Consider the following 18990-nt stretch of genomic DNA (forward strand, 5'->3'; position numbering starts at 1 on the left):
AAGCTGAAATCACTAGACATAATATTATGTGCATCAAACGAGACTTGTTTAATATTTCCTTTGATGAAGCAATATATCATAGTTCACTGGCAAGAAATGCCTCAAGGACACACTTCTAAATATGACATTTGTGTATGCTTGCTCATATTATCCCAACTAATTTTTTACCATGATATCAAGTGTTACGAGCCTATAGGCTCGTGTCACTTAATACTGTTGTGGACAGCATACAAAATCGAATGTTTATTCTCATGTTTTGTGATTGGTGACCCCTGTGAAAGGTTCTTGAGCGTTTGCCTTGTATCGTGTTTCAGGTTATGTGGTTGTTTGAAACGCATGCGCTATAAACTTCCGATTTCGTTTTAGGATTAAGTGTATAGTCATATAGGCGGTTTTCTTGGTGTCTGCGTAGATTGTATGCCACATGTGCCGAGAACATTACTGCGTACATCTGTAACTGAAACGTTTGTTTTACGAACTGCAGCTCGCTTTTTGCTGAACAATGGCTGTGGAACACCTCATGGGTATGTGACTAAATTCATAATTAAATGACAGCGACGTGCCTGCTACACTTTAAGCGTTAGATAACAACCTAACAGAAAAAAAGCTTTTTCTCAAGTAAAACTGTTGTAAACGTTATACGAAAATACAATATGCCCCGCATGTATATTCATAGGCATGCAACATTTTATCTGAGAATAAAGTTGAAAACTAGCACGCGAAACCTTTAAACATTTAAATATTTGGTACCTTAACCGATCACCGTGATTGTCATCATCCTCATTATCATTGTTGTCACTGCTAAATTACAATCATCATCAGTGGGGCCCCCAGCTAAATTTAGCCCTGGGCCCCACAATTTTTTAATATGGCACTGTCGTAACTGTATGCGTGTCTATAGACTAGTGTGCTACTATATGTGTGTCCGTGAATGTGCATTGTTCTGCGCGAGATTTTCCCAGACTTAAGGGTGCCGCATAATCGTTCACTTATCTCTGACAACTCTTAGTCTTCGCAACTTCGCTCTCCGTGTAACAAGCAAAACGAACGCCGTGGTCACACCGTCTCTTAGGGGACTTACACACCGCATCCCAACAGCCGCAACATTTGGAGCCGCGTCTAGTCATCCGTTCAGCGATGAAGCGGGGTGGGGGGGTGGAACATTAATAATGCCCCAAGCAGAGTGGTGCCAAGCTCCGAGCGAGCCGACAGACAAAAAGAGCAATATACTTATACACAGGCAGGGAGCGCCCTCTCTCGTCCACCCGCGAGTCTCAACGACCACGGCGCGCCAGGCATCTTGCGCTCGCATAAGATGATGAGTCTACCTGATTAAGAGTGGCCCGAGAGACACGCGCCTGGGCAGAGAGCTTTACGGTGGCGAGCAAGCAAAAGAAATAAGTCATGGATCCCGCGTTCCCGCCAACGCCCATACGGAGCCAGCCTAGGGAGCCAGAAGACGGTGACGACGACAGCCGCATTATTAAAAGGAAATTACGCTAATGACAGCTCATCCTACCGGGGAACTTCCCCCCCCCTCCCCCTCCCCTTCTCGCCTTCCGCGTATTAAGCCGGCCGGTAGCTCGCTCCCCCTAAGACAAAAGAAAAGGAGCTCGTCAACGGTCCCGACAAAGCTTCGGGGGATTCCAGCTAGGTGGCGCGCTATATAGCGCTAAATACGTGTACGCGGCTGGCGTAGGAAGTGCTGCCGTGTATAGTTCGCTCTTATATGCGTGCACTTGCGTAATGAAGCCGGCTGAGCTTCTTTTCGGAGGGATCTCGGTAAAGGTGGAGTGATGGTGAGGTATCCCGGGGTGTAAGGCTGCTCCGCTTCTCATGGCGTGTTTACGCCGCGGTGGTATTTGCCGAGGTGATCAGCAGCAAAACACACACACTCGAGCGCTTGGAGAAAGACTGGCGCGTAGACAAATTCACACGGACCCACATGAAACACAGATAAACAACGCACGTTCACATACCACACGCAAAGAAAGGAACTCGCAACCACGCGCACAAGGAGCGAGACAAGCCAGACGAGATGCATCCCTTGAAAAAGTATATAAAGTGAAGGTCGATAGCTTTTCTAAAGAACCTTTATTGACGGTTACATAAACGGCACTAGAAAATCAATAGAATGACAATAGGTATATTTGTAAGGGATATGCTATATTAATTGCCCGTGTAAAAAGCGATCCACAAGCTTCCCCAGCAAGATGTTCTATGATTCGTTTGTTCTGTAGTGCGCCGAGCCGTTTTCGTGTTGACACCTTCTACGAGGACTAGGCAAAAGCACTTACCACACGTTTCCTACTCCTTTTGCTCTGACATATATTCTTATATTCAATGTAACTTTGATTCAGTAATTAGTGCTATAGGTGAATTTAATTAAAGAGACGTACGAGGTGTGTTCAAAAAGAAACCGAACTTCTAAAATACATCGCGCCAACCGGCAGAGGGAGAGCGCTACGGCTGCTGAGTGCACGTAGTGGCAGGTTTAGACAACGAAGTGTCATTTGCCGCGTTTCGCTCTGACCGTTAGTTGGCGAGCTACAGCCATCGAAGTGAGCACGTGCACAAGCTGTTCGTCGGATTAGTGCCAAAGTGACAATGAAAGAGCTTGAAGAACAACGTGTGTGTTTGTGCCTGTGTGAAATTTTTTGCTACAAACTTGGCAAGAATTTCACAGAGACATTTCAAGTGCTTAGCTAAGCATACGAAGAGGACTGTATGAGTCGCACACCGTGCTATGGGTGGTTTAGACGTTTTGATCACGACAGAATGTCGGTCAGTAACGATCCCAAGACTGGACGACCTTCCACATCAACAGATGGTGAACTTGTTGAGAGGGTTCGTGCTGCGATTCGTGGAAATCGTCGTTTAACTGTTCGAGAAGTTGCTGACGAAGTGGGCGTCAGCGTAGGATTATGTCATCAAAATTTGAGTGACAAAATTGAGAGGCGTCGTCTCAGTAAAAAAAAAAAAAAGTATACGTGGAAGAACAGTGCACTTTTACGGCGAGTTTGATGGCGCATCTCTCCAAACTGGTGTCATTCTCGACATTACTCGAAGTGGATACGCCTAGCAAACTCGCAGTCTACAATTCGCAAATTACAATATGTGCCGTACAGTAATTAATTAAGAAGTTAATTAGTCAATTTTTGCTAATCATTTGAATACGTGTTTCGATTTCGCGTGCTAGTAATGTCCGCCTCTTCGAATAATCCAGCTCAACGACAAGAATTATGCCATCTGCCACAAACGATCTTTTTAAATTTCGTAAAACTTAAAAGCGATCATCCCGTATATTCGGAACACCACGGCGACTAGTGTTCCCAGGAGCATATATCGGCGGCACTATCTCCGGGATCAGCCCTCGATAAGAAGATAGAAACTTACTCGATACGTAAAAGTAGTGGTAAGTCGCTATGGAACACTTATTGGTCTTTTATATATTTTTTAAAACCTCTTTGGCTGCTACAGTTTCACGGGGCCCAGTGGCAGCGCCACGTGCGATCACGCGCGAAAGTGGTGTACACACATGGCCGGCGACTTGCAGCTCAACAATACTTCTTTTTCGTTTACTTTTGAATCAATCATGACTCGGCAAGCACAATTGCCAGTGGTGGCAAACGCTACCGCGGGTGCAAGTGAACGTTCGCCCTCTTGTCGTTTACGTGTGCGCACATAGTTTTTTTTCGCAACGTAATCATGAACGCAATTGTACCGCGTTCTCTATATACAGAATTGCGTGCGACATGCTTCTGAGTTCAACTATTCTATTTCGCAAGCTCTAGCTGATTTGCCGCTCTTTCAACTAGGCTCTAACCAAACTTCTGCGCTTGTTAAAGATGCTGTTCTTCCTGGAATGACCTGTGATACCGCCCCGCTCCTTAGCATACTTACCTGGTGTCGGGCCCTCCGGCGATCACTGAGGCCGGGGTCCCGTGCTGAGGCCTACCATTGCACTGCGGTTGTCTGAAGCACGCCACTATCCCAAACCGGGATAGGTGGGGCATGTAATTTTTGGTAGTGGGGCTCGGCGTACGCGCCAGCCCCTACCTTTACCAAATCCAAAGTCAGATCCTTCGAATTTCTACATCTAGCTTTAACACATTTCGGGTATGCCACCTCACACAAATTTAGGTGTAGGCCTATTACATGCTATAGGCGGCGCATGGAGTAGGTAGCCTGCACATGTTCATGCGTGTGTTACAGGCTCCCTATACTCTGGAGGCGCTGATGGTGGAACTGTGATAGAACTGAATGTCGATCGCGGATGCGCCAAAAGGGGAGTCTGTCTATGTTGGCACAGACGCTCGCCGTCTTGGCAGGATGGCAATGCAACATTTCAAGCTCACTCTCCTCTAATAATCAAAAGTTTTTTTTTTTTTAAAATGGGCATCCTGCTCTTGTGTAGTTCAAATCCTGCGCTAATGCAGCTCCACTAACGTGAAACCTGGGGGAGTGTGAAGCAGTGATGCGCCGGTGTTTCCCTTGTGTTTATCTTGTTTTATCCTGTGTTTATCTTGTGTTTAGCAATCCATCATCCGTTTTGACACCTGTGCTAAGGCGCAACTGGTGGGAAACCGCCACGCACATGAAGCTAAGCCTTTGCTGATGATAGTTAGAAGCGATCTTAACGAACTTCTGTTAATTAATGCGCTCAATGCTTGATTATTCCTGTCTTATAAATCATTATGAATCATGTTAGTTTATTTGAACCGGTTTTGATCAATTCTGCACTTGTTTTGAGAACTTGTTTTTGAGCGTGATCACGACAGATCACACGCGACAGATGCCGACGACAGCCCGGCCCCCTACAGTGCTTCGCACTTAAAATTCGTGCCGCGTTTGTTGTCTGATGATCAGAAACAGACCCATGTTGAAATAAGCCAGGAACTGCTTGCCACTGCCAAAGACAATGAGAACTTCCTTAAGAACATCATAACAAGCGACGAGACGTGAGCTTATGGCTATGATTTTGAAATTAAGGTGCAGTCGTCGCAGTGGGTGGGCAAAGGGTCTCCTCGTCCAAAAAAAAAAAAAAAAGCAAGCATCAGTCGGTCAAATATCAAGGTGATGTTGGTTGTGTTTTTCGACTGCAAAATAATTAGTCCATCGGGAATTTGTACCTCGTTGTCAGATGGTAAAAAAGGGAGTCTACCAGGGAATACTAGCGCGTTTGAGGATGCTGTGTGCAGTAAGAGGCCTGAATTGTTTGAAAACCAGACGTGGATGTTGCATCGTGACAATGCGCCGGCTCACACGCCGGTCCTTGTCCGCGGCTATCTAGCGAAAAATCACACTCCCGTTGTGCCCCGTCCATCGTATTCTCCGGACCTAACCCAGGCAGACTTTTTACTGTTTCCCAAACTTAAAATCACGTTGAAAGGACGGCGTTTCCAAACCATGGAGAAGGTTCAGGACAATGCAACAAGAGACCTGCGCGCCATCCCAGAAAGTGCGTTGAAGGAGACTTTCCAACAATGCAATAAACAAGGGGAACTGTGCATTGCCAGTATCGGCGACTACTTTGAGGGGGACAGTGCTTAAGTTGTTGTACAATAAGCAATAAAGATGTTATAGCAAATGTTCGGTTTCTTTTTCAACACACCTCGTACACATAGCTATACTGATGAGGTAAAGGTGTATACATGGCTATCTTCAACAACTTCTGTTTGACAGTCGAATCAAAGTCAGCGCTTTTGCAATCTCACTACCACATCTGATGACAGCTGTTTATTTTCTCTGAAGAATACACGGCGCATAAGCCTTGCCATTTATTTTCCTTTACATTTTGAACACTTCATGGGCGCTTATTTCGGTGAACGTTGTTTCTGAAGTACCCTGTTAGAGATTTGGCATAGTAAGAAATGAGTCTTCTTTCACAACTTTGGTTGTTGTCTGTCCTTTACTGTTTTCTTGGGCTCGCTTGTTCACCCGATACTTTTTTGCACGTCGCCCTATACGATGCGCTCCTTCTTCAAACTTGTTGGCGTTAGAAACTATGTTCTTGCGCCACTTCTTAGATATAAGTCTATTAAGACCGTCGCTACAGCGTCAACCGTCGCTGCTCTCTCAGCGATCGTTGACCGCTTCAGCAACGACGACTAACAATCGCTACAGTGACGGTTGTCGCTGCAGCCCTGAACCACTGCTGCAGCATTCTTTTCATTACCTGGTCAGGCCATCTTATCCTTTCCTTTGTACGTCTTTGCGTCGCTGAACGCTTTTCGTAATGTTGCCCTTTTACGCTCAAGTCTTTAACTATATCAGTTCGCACCTTAATGTACGCATCCCCACTTCAACCACTTTGGTCATTTGATCCCTCAGATCTTCCATGTCAATGATTTCAGCGTCTGCGTAAAAATAAAAAAGGGGGTGGGTGGGGAAGCGTATTTTTGTGTTTGTGTATGTGATAGTGCGCGCATGTTTGTGGGTGTGTTTTCATGAGCTCCCATACGCTGTTGCCAAGATGGATTGTCAGCAAGCCCAACTACGAGTTATTCTAGACGTGAGCAACTAATGTGCTGTTTCAGAAAAAAAAAGAAAAGCGTCCTCCGTAGCGTAAAGTGTTCCTTACAGCCGGTTCCTCGTGGCCTCACGTTACATCTGCCTGCGATCACGAGAGCATGACGTCACTGGAAATGACCTTCAGCGTTCAAAGCTTCCATCGCTCCGCCAACGGGGTCCATGCACACTTCACACGCGTCTGCCACGTGCCGTCGTGAACTTAAAACGAAAAAAGGGTGAAAAAACGGAAGGGTGGTAAGCTTTCCCTCCATAACCCCAGAGCGAATCCAAAGGAGACTAAAAAGAGAAACGGCACCGCTTAACGCATTTTCTTTTTTCGCCCGATACAGAGTTGTGGCCTTGGGTTCCCGCACCACTCTATATACACACACACCCAGCCTGTCGTACCAGGAAGAAAGGGTTGGAACACCCACCCGGTCCTTAAATCCCTTCTGAGCTCCATCCCATTTAGGAAACTGCGCGAAAGCGCGAAATATCCTGCAAAAATTAAAAAATGTACATAAAATGAGCAGACGGGTATGAGTGTGCGAGGCCTTCAAGGAAGCAGCCTCTTTGATCGGATTGCGGAAGAGCAGAGGCTGTCGCGTGCCCTTCGGGGAAGTGCGCGCGCGTGGTTAACCTTGAGGAAGTGCGGCCGGCGTTCTCTTGCGAGCCCCCGGAAGTTTCCTGCCGCCTTTCTTCCTCCCAACTTCATCTTTCTCTTTCTCTATTTCCTAGGCTTTCTTAAACCCGCATAACATCTCCGCGCTCCGTCGCTTTCACTACGAACGCAGACGCACGTCCCACTTCAAGGTCAAAGCACTTTCTCTTCCCCCATCACCGCGATCTATGGCGCGTTTCTACTTCTACTTCTCCTTCCGGGGTTCTCCAGCGACGAAAGCCGCACCACTGCCCAAGACCCGGAAGTGGAAGCAGCAGTGAGGATCTCTCTTCCGCAAACTCGAGCCTCGCTCTTTCTTCGCGTCCCTAACTCCCCGAGACAGAGAGCTTCCTTTATCTTCTTTCTCTTTTTTCTGGTTCCGTTTCTTTCCGCCTTTTTTTTTTTCCTTTCCCTGCTCTAGCTCGAAAGACGCGTGCGGTGTCGTGATTTATGCCCTCGTGTGGGTCCTCAGCGTCTCCCACTTCTCCTCGCTATTTTCTTTCCTTTTCTTTCCCTTATTCTTTCCTTCCTTCTTTTTTTACTCCATTTCACGTAGAGAAAGAGCACGACGCTTTCTCCCCAAGTCCAGCAGCAGCCCGCTCGATTCCTTTTTCTTCCCTGTCTTTCTTTTTTCCTCAGCTCACTTTCTTCGGCGTCGCCTTTTTTCCCCCAACACGTCTCTCCCTTTCTCCCGGTGACCGAGCGAGTTGAGTGTTTTGTGTGGCACGCTGCGTGTGCGGTTTGAAAGAAGTCTACGGCGGTCCGTGTAGTAGTTTCGTATACTGTCTGCGCCTAGGGTCGACGGGTTTTCCCCCTCCGCCTCCTCTCCAACGCAGCCCGACGTTCCTTTCTGTCCCTTTCGCTCTCGAAGAACACCCCGGGGTTCTTCTTGCGGCCCGACGGGTGTTTCGCGGGGGGTGGGGGGGGGGGGGGGGGGTTAAGGAGTTGCGGAGGGCAAATCTGGAAGGGCAGATGTTACGCGCCTTCCGCGGTTTCCTGGTTCTGCCCGCCGAGCGCCAAGGTCGACGAACCTTGAACTTGCGGGTCCAAGAGTGAAAGCGAAATGTGCGGCTCACCCGGAGCCCTTGAAAAAAAGAAAAAGGGAAAGCTTCTGCTATTCTCTGCCTCTCGTGCAGAGCTGTCCTTCGACGTATCTTTCTTTCCTTTCTTCCTTTCTTTCTTTCCCGGTCGAATAGCTTGGCTTCTTCTGTGAGCTGTCTGTGGTTCAAAGCGAGATTCATTTGCGGAGAGCCGGAGAGCGTAAGGGGCAGGGAAAGAGGGATGGCGTTACCGTTGTGGATGCCTCCCTCCCTCCTCGGTCTGTAAGGTAAGTTTGGCACGTGTCTGGAGCAGCAGGCATGTAATCTTAGTCATCGGCGCTGCTTGAGAACATGACGGCTGTATGCGCAACTACCGCGAGGAGGTTTGCGTTGACAAGGCCCTCCCTTCCGCATCATTTGCTGGAACGAAGGTTCCGTATTCTTACCATGGCAGCTGTTGTTCTTTTTTTTTTCCTGCGCATACGACGTTGTTCTTGTAATTTAGGAGGTGCTGCTGTCTTTGTGCGCCCATGAATGAAATCTGTAACTGTTACGGCGTGCAGATGTTTCGCTGCGCGGCTCGTTGTGTCGACAAATTTCGTGTTTTGTAAACATTGGGACTGGCTGGAACAGACGACGCCTGCGTTCAATCTTTCCGACTTTTAACGATAAACTCTGCAAAGTAATTATCTATAACTCCGCTACTTGCATTAATCTTGCGCTTTATCGAAAGCTCACGCAAGTCGAATTTGTCGAGACGTACTTTTTTTTCTTTTTGCCTGCATACATACATTGAATGCAGCTGCAGAAACACCGAATTTCCGATCATGGCGTCATGCTCTGTTAGCTTGTCTAAAGATTGACGTTCAGCTTTATTTTTCCGATGTTTAACTGTGTTTAGGTACATGCACCTGGCGCCAGCTACTTATATCCTCTGGCACTATCAAGTTGTGCACAAAATGTGGCAATTGCTGCAAGGAACAAGGTAAAAAAAATATACGGTGAGATCACTTGCAAAGTTCAGTATACACAAATGACCTTTCGCTGATGCAATGCTGCTTTCTCGTGATTGCCTCGTTGAAAACAATGCCCTCGCGAGTTGTGGATTCGAGATCCACACGTGTGCCAAGCCTTAATTACATCGATCGCCGTGCACGGAAACAAGTCATGCTTTGGGATAGACACTGCCTATACGTAAGTGGGAGCAAGCGTTGCGCATAAAAACAAGTTTCTCAATTTATGCTGTTTTAAACAAATCCGGGATATGTGCGATTCCAAGAAACAAAACAAAGTAGGTGTGTACATAAAACGTTTTACTGAGATGAAAAGTACACAATGAGGTTTCATAACTTTTGAGATATTCTTGCTTCCTCACTCAACGCGTGAAGCACTGTTTTGCAATTTTTCTGAGAACAAGCGCCGAATGCATTTCCTAATGGTAATTTGACGGTTTTTTTTTAATTTTTACCTGTCCCCAAGGACCGCTCTATTCATTCTCTCAGTCCTGGCCAGTTTGTGGCCCACACTATAAATATGTTACACCCTTAAGGGTGCTGTCTTGCCATATTGGTAACACCTGTATCTTTAAGGATCTGAAAATTTATTCCACAAGACAGCGACGTCTAACCACACGTGCGATGAGAAAAGACGTAGTTGAAAACTGTGTAATAATTGTGACCACTATGGGTGGGCATAAATGACTGACACGAGAATTTAACAGTGATAGCGATGAAAGTTTAATTAATGTACTTTTCGTGTCGAGTGTCATAGCTATCATCATCTTTCCTTGCCACAAAACGTCCACACGCAAGAAAACTTCGTTGGTTCCCACCAACGATTCGATTTTACCCCTTAAACATGAGGTTATTAGCAATAGGACCACCAAAAAACTCCCTTTTTTACACCCGGAAAGGTGCAAAAACACTTAGTCGGTCCACGTAACGTAGTGTAGAAAACTGACGCACCGCAACCACTTTTGTGTCGATGCTGATATAAGCATCGCGTTGTATTACGACCATCCAGAAGGCTATATTTATTGAACATTATAGATTCAAGGGCAATCCATTTAGGTGCACGTTAAAGAACCACAGGTGGTCTAAATTAATACGGAGACCCCCACTACGGCTTGCCTCATAATCAGGTGGTGTTTTTGGCACGTAAGACCCCATAATTAATTAATTAAGGGCAATCTATTTAAACTTAGGCCACACTCATAACCCACTGGTGTTTTGGCGATATGTAGACCGATCAAATCATGATGGTTTATACAGCGCGACGAAATTGCACACGACGACGGACACACACAAAGCGCTTCTTCTTTCTTGTGTGCACTCTTACATCATCACACTTACACTTACACTCACGCTTACATCATCATGCTTAGTGTAAACCAACTAGACCTATTTTACGTTCTTTTAAGCGACCCACAAAGTTTTCAGACTCTCTTCCTCGGCCAGAACTGCTTAACATACAAGACAATTATCCAAAATCCGGATCATCACATTCACGTACAACGCGACGCTGAAGCTTTGGCTCTAAATTCGAGAACGATCGTCTTCGCTTTCGTTTGTGCGATTAATAAATCAAAGCTTTTCCTCGAAACGAATGAAGACAGGCTTTCCAAAGAATACTTTACCAGCCTTAACGAGGCAGAGTGTGAAATGAAGATAGAGATTCGAAGTGATCAACAGGTCGTCTGATACCGCTGTTACACGACACGCTCGCTTTCAATGACAATTGAAACCGCAGGCCGCAGTAACCCGCGAGCTCCATTGGCTCCGTTCCGCCAGCTCACATAAAAGAGACAATTAGGTTACGCGGTTACGCGCGTTTCGATGGTCGTTTGGTTTCAATTATCATTGAGAACGAGCATGTAATTGCGGTATACAAGGAAATGTCGCTGGAGCCAGTGCCTTGACACGTGGACTTGTCGGGGTCATTGGCCTGACGAATACAAGTCCACTTGTCGAAACGTTGCCTCCAAGGAAGTCGCTTGATGGACCATTGTTGATTCCCAGTCGTAACTGTTTCAGTGTTAGAACTCAGCGTCCATTCGTGCTGTCTTCTTGTTTTCCTCTGGCTTGTCTTGGCTCGCCTTGTTTGTGTCTATCCCAGCAAAGTGAATCCCGTATACAGACGCGGGGGAAAAAGAAGACCACCTGCATAATCCCCATTCCAGAACATTACCGATTAACAATGTATGGTGCATGACTCACATCAACAGGGATGGCCCTAAAGGCCATCCCGTATCCTCACGCGACTCCTCATACACTATAGTCCACTTTTCGTTCATTCCTTCCAAAATTTAACATAGAAGCGATTGCGTAAAATGTTCGATGCGGCTGTAAAGTCGGACACGTCCGGGATTGCGTTAGTGTAGGCGTATATTCTGTCTGCTGAAGTTAATCTAGACCTTTCTTATGTCGACAAAGACGACGAAAACAGACTCGTAAGTGCACGTGTGTCGAATACCATGCGTTAACATTAAAAATCCTGGATGTAGCATGAACGTGCCAACTTTTTACGCGACGTTAATTAATTTCCTTGTGAAAGTTTCTTTAGACAGTCTACAGAAAGCTTAAAGATATTTGTCTAAATGTCAATAGGTTGCCTACAGACAAATCTTATAGACTAGTCTGTAAACTGTTTCAGGACCCATACAATATCTAAACAGAAATGTATATAAACTTTCTATAGACAAATCCTATAAACTAGTCAATTGACAGTATAAGGGTTTATGGTTTTGCACATGCATTTATCTACCACTGTCTATAGAATGTCTACAGCGAATTATTTGGGCTGGTTTATACATAGTCTGATTGATCGTTATAAAAACAATAACAAGTCTATGAAACAGCAAGGCCTACAGACAGTTTGCAGAAAGTCTATAGACCGTCTACATACATTTTTATAAGGTACTTGAATGCCTACAGCGAATTTTTTGGACTGGTTTATGCATAGTCTATTGAATTTTATCAAAACAAAAAGAAATCTATAAAACATCAAGGTAGTCTATAAGAGGTCTGCAGACAGTCTACAGACCATCTACATACATTTTTATAAGGTATTTTAAACCTTTCATCTCCGTGTTTCAACAAAGAAGGCGGTTTTAACCAGAAAAAACGTGGCGGGAAGTGAGAGGCGGTTACTTTCTCCACTTACATTGAGATACTTCGTTTCGCATCTGGCTGTATTTTATACAGCGAAGCTGTTAGCCTCTCGGTGGTCGGCATGTTTCGCGTCCTGTCCATGAACAAAAACTATCACCATCAGTAGTGGCTCATACACCACTAAGCACGCAAAAATGGAAGGCCTCATCCCCCTCGTAAAGCAGAGGCTACGAGCACTCGGCAAAGTGAAGCGAACAGTGCATACATTTGGAATCACGCATACAACGTACAGAACAGCGTACGTTTCAATAACGAACAAGCTCAAAACAAGCATCTATCATCATCAGCAATGGCTGATTCCCCCGTAAGCAAGCAGAGACGCGCAATGGCTCATACCCCCGTATGGCAGGTGCTACAAGCGCTCAGCGTAGTGAAGCGAACAGTGCATACATTCATTGAAAGCACCCATACAGCACACAGAACAGCATACGTTTCAATTAAGAACAAGCTCAAAACAAGCATCCGAACCATCGATAAAGCATTTCATACCCTCCTCAGCAGTTGTAGTGGTGGTTTTGCGGCAACTTCACGGGACATGCACTTTCGTAGGGCTGGGGTGGCGAGTCATTTTTTTTATATATACTTTACTTTTGTAACGTACCCGTTGGTATCAATAAGAACCAACTTGAAAGAGCGGTTAGGTCCCTCGACTGCTTCCTCGGAAGACGTAACAGGGCATCCGTAGAATATATCGCCGCGCGTACTTGAGCTCTCGGACCTTTCCGGTAATAGGAAATCGGTATCGGTACCTTCGACATCGCAATGAGCAATACCACAATAAGCGGTACCGCAATAAGCGATACCGAAGTATCGCTTATCGTGGTATCGTTCTCCCGCCAATGAACGCCCTTGCCACACCGGATTATTCGTGAGCGTTGCTTCCATTTCGGTAGCGAGATTAGCCCAATTAATCAGATTGTATGCATATGTTTCGAACGCAATATGGTCGTTCAGTCTCATTGGAGCCATGTTATAAAAGCTCCGTGAAGGGTGTGCCTCCTGCAGTGGAATAGAAGAATCCTGTGCCTCCTGCAGTGGAATAGAAGCACTTAGCTACTTAATGTAGGACTGTCCCTCCAACAGTGTGTTCGTGTGCTTAAGTAACTGCTTAAACGCTTAAATAACTGCGTGTACGTCCTGTTCGTGAAATAACTGCATAAATGGCATGTCCAACGCATTGCCCACAGTTGTCCCCCGGTACCTGCAAGCACTTACTATCGTGTGGCCTTTATCCCTCGAAAGTGTTCCTTAAAACTGTTGCTTTGCCTTCTGCCGCACAAGCTCGCCCTCCAAACAAAAATGAAAACGGAAGAAGTAACAGAGAGAAAGTTTTGTTCTTCCTCCTACTCTCCTGGATGAGTGTTTCTACCTCATCACCGTCACTGCCACGTGACCAATATCGCTCTTAACGAGACACGTTTTCACATCACACTGAAGCGAAGCAGTAGCAGTGTCTAGAGAGCACGAGAGGGCCTATACCTTCCAATTTCTTCCGTCGAAAGCGAAGGGGGCGCTGAATGACCCCCCCCCCCCCCCCCCCCATGCGCTCCGTCCTCCTCCACCCGGCTCGCGCGAGCGCGTGGGGCTCGCGCGTGTCTCTTCGCTTGCGCCTGGCTCGTGCCATCTGCTTGCACGTGCGCGCGAAACAGAACAAAGAATTAAAGAAACGAAGAACGAAGGAAAGAAAGAAAGCTTTCCGACACGCGGTTGTGCGCTCAGAGTCGTTCGGCGAGGCGCTCTTGAGCGAGACTTTGTTCACCTCCTCTCCCGCAACCTCCTCCTCTCAGCTCCCGCAGCCCCACGCGACTTGCTTGACGAATGTTATGTGGTTCGGGAAAGAGAGAAATGGGACGGTATAGAAAGGGAAAGGGAAAGCGCACCTGGCCGCCGCCACCGTTTCCCTGTGTGCCTTGCTGGCTTTGTGTGCGCCTCAGTGTGTGTCTGTACGTGTGTGTTGTTGCACCGCTTGGCTGCGTTCGTCCCCCCTCCCCCACCTCCGCAAATTAAGTTGCCCCGCGCGCGTGCGCCGACGCGGTGAATTTAGCGTTTCGTGCGCGCGCCCTCTAGCGTGGACACGCTGCGTTGATTGACTCCACTGAGAGGGTGGCTGTAACAATAACACGCATGCGACGTTGCGTCCGTTTTATGTTCGCCGCGCGCGAACTGTATGCCGGCACCGATTAGCGTTCAATAGCTGTGAAATATGTTCCCGTCGAAGGGTCAAGTTCTCCGAAATATTTGAGGGAATCATCCGCTAGGAGATGCTACCTTGTTTTAAAAGTATGTTAGAAGTTAGGTTCGCCGAAGATGTGAATGAGGAAGAAAGGCGAGATATGCATTGAAGGTGGTCTTGAAAAGAACGTTTTTGGTGTTTTAGATTGGCTTGGCAAGTATTCACTGAGATTTTTCGATGCTAAGGAACAGCTTTGTTAGATGCTGAAGACAATATTAAAACAAAAAAGATGCAGTGTCGCATACATGCATTCATGTTCATGAACACAGTAAACATGAAGTATCGTCTTAAAATCAGAGTTCCAAGCGCTGAAGGCAACGAGTTTTGTGACGCCATCCATGCATGTGTGTATCTCCGTGTATCTCCGTGCATATGTGTATCTACTACTCTAATCCTAGCAGCACGCGAAGTAATACCATATACCCATAGGGACAATGTCGGGCAATATCGGCAGCGTACATAGACATATCATGGCCCAACATTGGACCCGCTATACTGTAAAGTGTTGTGCTCGAGAAGCTCGAAAATCGAGTAAGTCTTCTACCGTCATCGAAATATCCTGACCACGAGGTCACTATCTGGTACGAGGTCAAATTTCATTAAGGAACTGGAGCTAGATTGGAGTTTCAAGTGGCGCTCAAAATGAGAACAAAGCACGAAAAAGAGATCATGCATTTTGCAGAAGTCTGATACGAAAGTTTGCAACAGGGATATATATATATATATATATATGTCCCTGAATTATGTAAGAGCTGCTGGTAGGAAGATTGTGTACAGCTTTGAGCGTGCTAATCCTTGAATTTTTGCAAATCCCAGATAGACACCGTGAAAGTCCTGCTATGACACATAGTTTAAATATAACTATTATCTGTGACAGCCAGTAAGGCAAATCTAATTTCGCATTTATTCCACACACCGGCTCTTTTTTCGGGCGTGCAAATCAGTCACTTGCTTGAAGAAGTATCCAAGCCACCATGCTGTCAATCAGCGATGTGGCACGAGGTCGCGAGATCAAATCCCGGCCACGGCGGCCACATTTAGATGAGGGCGAAATGCGAGAACACCCGTGCACTTAGACTTAGGTGCACGTTAAAGATCCCCAGGTGGTCCAAATTACTCCGGAGTCCTCCACTACGGCGTGCCTCATGATCAGATCGTGGTTATGGTACGTAAAACCCCATGATTTAGTCAGCGATGTGTTCCAAGTGCACGACAAGGTCTACACTACTTTGAGACGAGCATGCAGCATACGCCTGGCCATGACACTTTCATACGAGCACAGCAAACGGTATTGTAATGACATAGGTCATAATGATGATGATTATGTTGAAAGCCATGTGAATGAAGGGACCATTTTATGTATAAGTGGCATAGTAGCTTCCTTTATTTTAGAGTAATATGGTACTAGAACAAAATTTACGCGATTTCTTCTAATGCTATAGTCACGAACTTTAGATATGTTAGAACGAGACGCGTGCTGCCATGCGGCAGCTCTTAACTGCTAAAACATCATTAGAACTCTTCAACGCCAAAATAACACTTGCCTTTAGTCCGCGAGCCAATTTCTTGCACAATGGCAGTTTATGATGAACACAGAAAATAATCCAATAATAATCCAAAAACATTTATTTCAGATGACGATACGTAGCAGATTTGCCGACTAAAAAAAAAATATCTGTTCAATACGGAAGGAGCGTCATTAACACCTGCGCTTGTCGTTGACTTCACAGTGAATCTTTCGCCAAATTACCAAATATGCTGCTTCCGTTCGCTTGATATTTTTCTGTCTTTCAACAGTTGTTGACTGATCATTAATGCCACCATATGCTTCGTGCACTATTCTTTAAGCTTTCCTAGGTGAACTTGTCTGTGGCGCGAAATGCATTTGTGAAAAGGGGACAGAAGAGAAGAGACAGTGAAGCGTCATGCATTTCGCGCCACAGACAAGTTCACCTAGGAAATATCAGCACCAACTTGCCCAAGAAGAAGTTCTTTTGGAATATATCTTTAAGGTTTCTTTTTTTTTTTAGGTCATCAAGCATCTACAGCTACAATCTCGTGACTCGTTACCTATTTCTACGAGATAAGCCGCAAACAGGTTGTAACTTTTTGTATCTTCAAGACACACTAAAAAAGCAGCACTATATCAACTGAGAATTTTAAAGTATAGTCTTTCCGAAAATCCATTTTTAAGAATTGTCGAAATTAAAGATTGATTATTGGCTGGAGAAAATTCTCGGCCATGCTTCCCTGTCTGAAATTTCCGTTACGTCAGTGTAATGGTACGTCACACCCAAATGACAGTGTGAGACACCGGTGGGACAAATGCCGGTACAAAAGCGTGACGTCAGAAATTTCGAAATCATTTACCATAATGATTCTCACTACAGGCCAGGAAATGGTCCAAAAGCTCGTTATCTAGGGTATTTTGTTCCTTCAGAATTAAACGTCCTTCTTCAGTGGCAAACAATTAACTAAACTCGAGTAGACAATTACATTACCCATGACGTCACGGAAATCTGGTGCGGGAAGTTCCCGGCGGTGTCGCCACTCGTCTTGCCTTGTTGCGTTTTCATTTCCCGATTTTACTTTATCCTTCTCTCATACGAAAAGTGGGTCGTTATACTATTGCAGAACCGCCAATTTACCAAGTCAGACTCGGATTAACCCAATGTTTTCTCCTTTGCTTCCACTTTAAAGTAAACTCAACGACCTGTTTCGAAACGGAACGCGATTGGAACGCCGCATTCTACCTCAATCCATCGCGCGGACCCATTACGTATACCCACAGAGACGCCTTGTGTCTGCGCACTCAAGCATTGCGCGTGCATACGCACAACGGAACAAACGAGACCCAGTTCGCCCCCCCCCCCCCCCCCCCCCATGCTACAGCCTCCTGCCCCAGCGCTCGGCCGCCGGCTTGTGTCTTCGGTGCTTCTTTTATCTCGGCCTTGCAGCTGCTCGGGGCGATTGAATTAAGCGGCGTCAGGCCGCGCCACTCTCACCCGCTCTTATACCTCTTCTATCTACCGCCGAGACGCTTTCCCTAGCGCGACAAAAAAAAAAAAAAGAAAAAAGAAAGCTGCGGCGATGGTGGGGAGTTGGAGGGAGGGGGGCGATTCAGGGTAGTATGGTTGGGGGGGGGGGGGGGGGGGGGGACAGATGTTGGCCTGTCCGACCTTACACGAAAGGGAGGCCCTCTCTCTCTCTTTCTGTCTCTCTCTGCATTTTATTTTACGTGAGCGGCTGGCTCGTGCTGCTGGTCCGCTTCTGTCGTTTCTTGTTGCTTCTTTTACTCTGTCGCCGCTAGGGGAAGAAATTGGCGCTGCTCTTACTCTTTTTTTTTTTTTTTTTTGCTCCTTTTCGATTTCCTCCTTTGAGGGCCACCCCGCTTGTCTTGACACCGGTTCGGACAGGATTTGGCGATTCTTACCCACCGGAGTGCGGTTTTCAGCTGAAGTATTGTCGGTCGGGAGGCCTCCTTTACTCCTTGAATCGTCTCGTCGACGGAGAGGATTGGGGCCCGTTTTTCTTGTTCGGATCGGTTTCGTCTTGGCTCGAAGCTCGCGTGTGTCGAGAGTGACAGAGTGCGAGTGGGTCTCTAAAGATGCGATGGCATAGGATCTGCCTTTTGTCATAGCTTCTCGCGATTCTTCTGTCTCGAAGAAAAACTGGATCGCTGACCGCTCCCACGGGGCCAATGACCGTCCCAAACACTTGTGATAATTTGGGCTGTTTTTTTTCCTCAAGACGGGGCCATATTTATTGCTTGGCATTGCATGAACCATTCATTATAGTGCAAGTGGTCATAGTGAAATAGTATTCATTTTGCGAGATTCTAATGCTTTTGGCGAATGTCATTTAAAAATATCGAGCGGATGCCGTTTCCATTAGTTTCGTTCCACTTTCTGGCATAGTTGCAGTCATCTAAACGCGAGAATGAGCTCAGCTGCACCTGACGCACAAGACGCCACAAGTATAGTCTCAATCCCGAGGACGTTTTCTGCGACGATCACTTTCTGCGATACTATCGCCTCGACCATCAGGCTTGCGCTGATTGGCTGGTTGAGCAAAACTGAATGAGCTGATTAGCTGTTTGAGCACTGCATCACGCGAAGGCGATAGCATCGCCGAAAGTGATCGTCAAAGAATACGTCCCCAGTAATCCCGCATCCTCCTGTCAATTTTCGGGCAGGGTGGTAGTGCCGGAAAGCCACCTTGCCGGATTCACATTTCAGTAGAGGAAAACCAGCAAAGGCTAAGGTCATCAGCAAGGTGCGATTAGGATAGGGGCTTAGTGTGGCTTGTATTAGCAAAAATTATACACAGTAATATTTGATTACCACTGTTGAATAGCTATAGACCTTTCTGAAC

At 46.3% G+C, this 18990-nt stretch overlaps 1 non-coding gene across 1 annotated transcript; it reads left to right on the forward strand.

Annotated features, from left to right (window-relative positions):
• Positions 1-3895: 3895 nt before the first annotated feature.
• On the forward strand, positions 3896-4058 carry LOC119459783 (U1 spliceosomal RNA). Its single transcript, XR_005193805.1, has one exon. It is a non-coding gene; the product is annotated as a U1 spliceosomal RNA (small nuclear RNA).
• The last annotated feature ends 14932 nt before the right edge of the window (positions 4059-18990 follow it).

Source organism: Dermacentor silvarum, chromosome 7, assembly GCF_013339745.2.
Source record: "Dermacentor silvarum isolate Dsil-2018 chromosome 7, BIME_Dsil_1.4, whole genome shotgun sequence".
Classification (NCBI taxonomy): Eukaryota; Metazoa; Arthropoda; class Arachnida; order Ixodida; family Ixodidae; genus Dermacentor; species Dermacentor silvarum.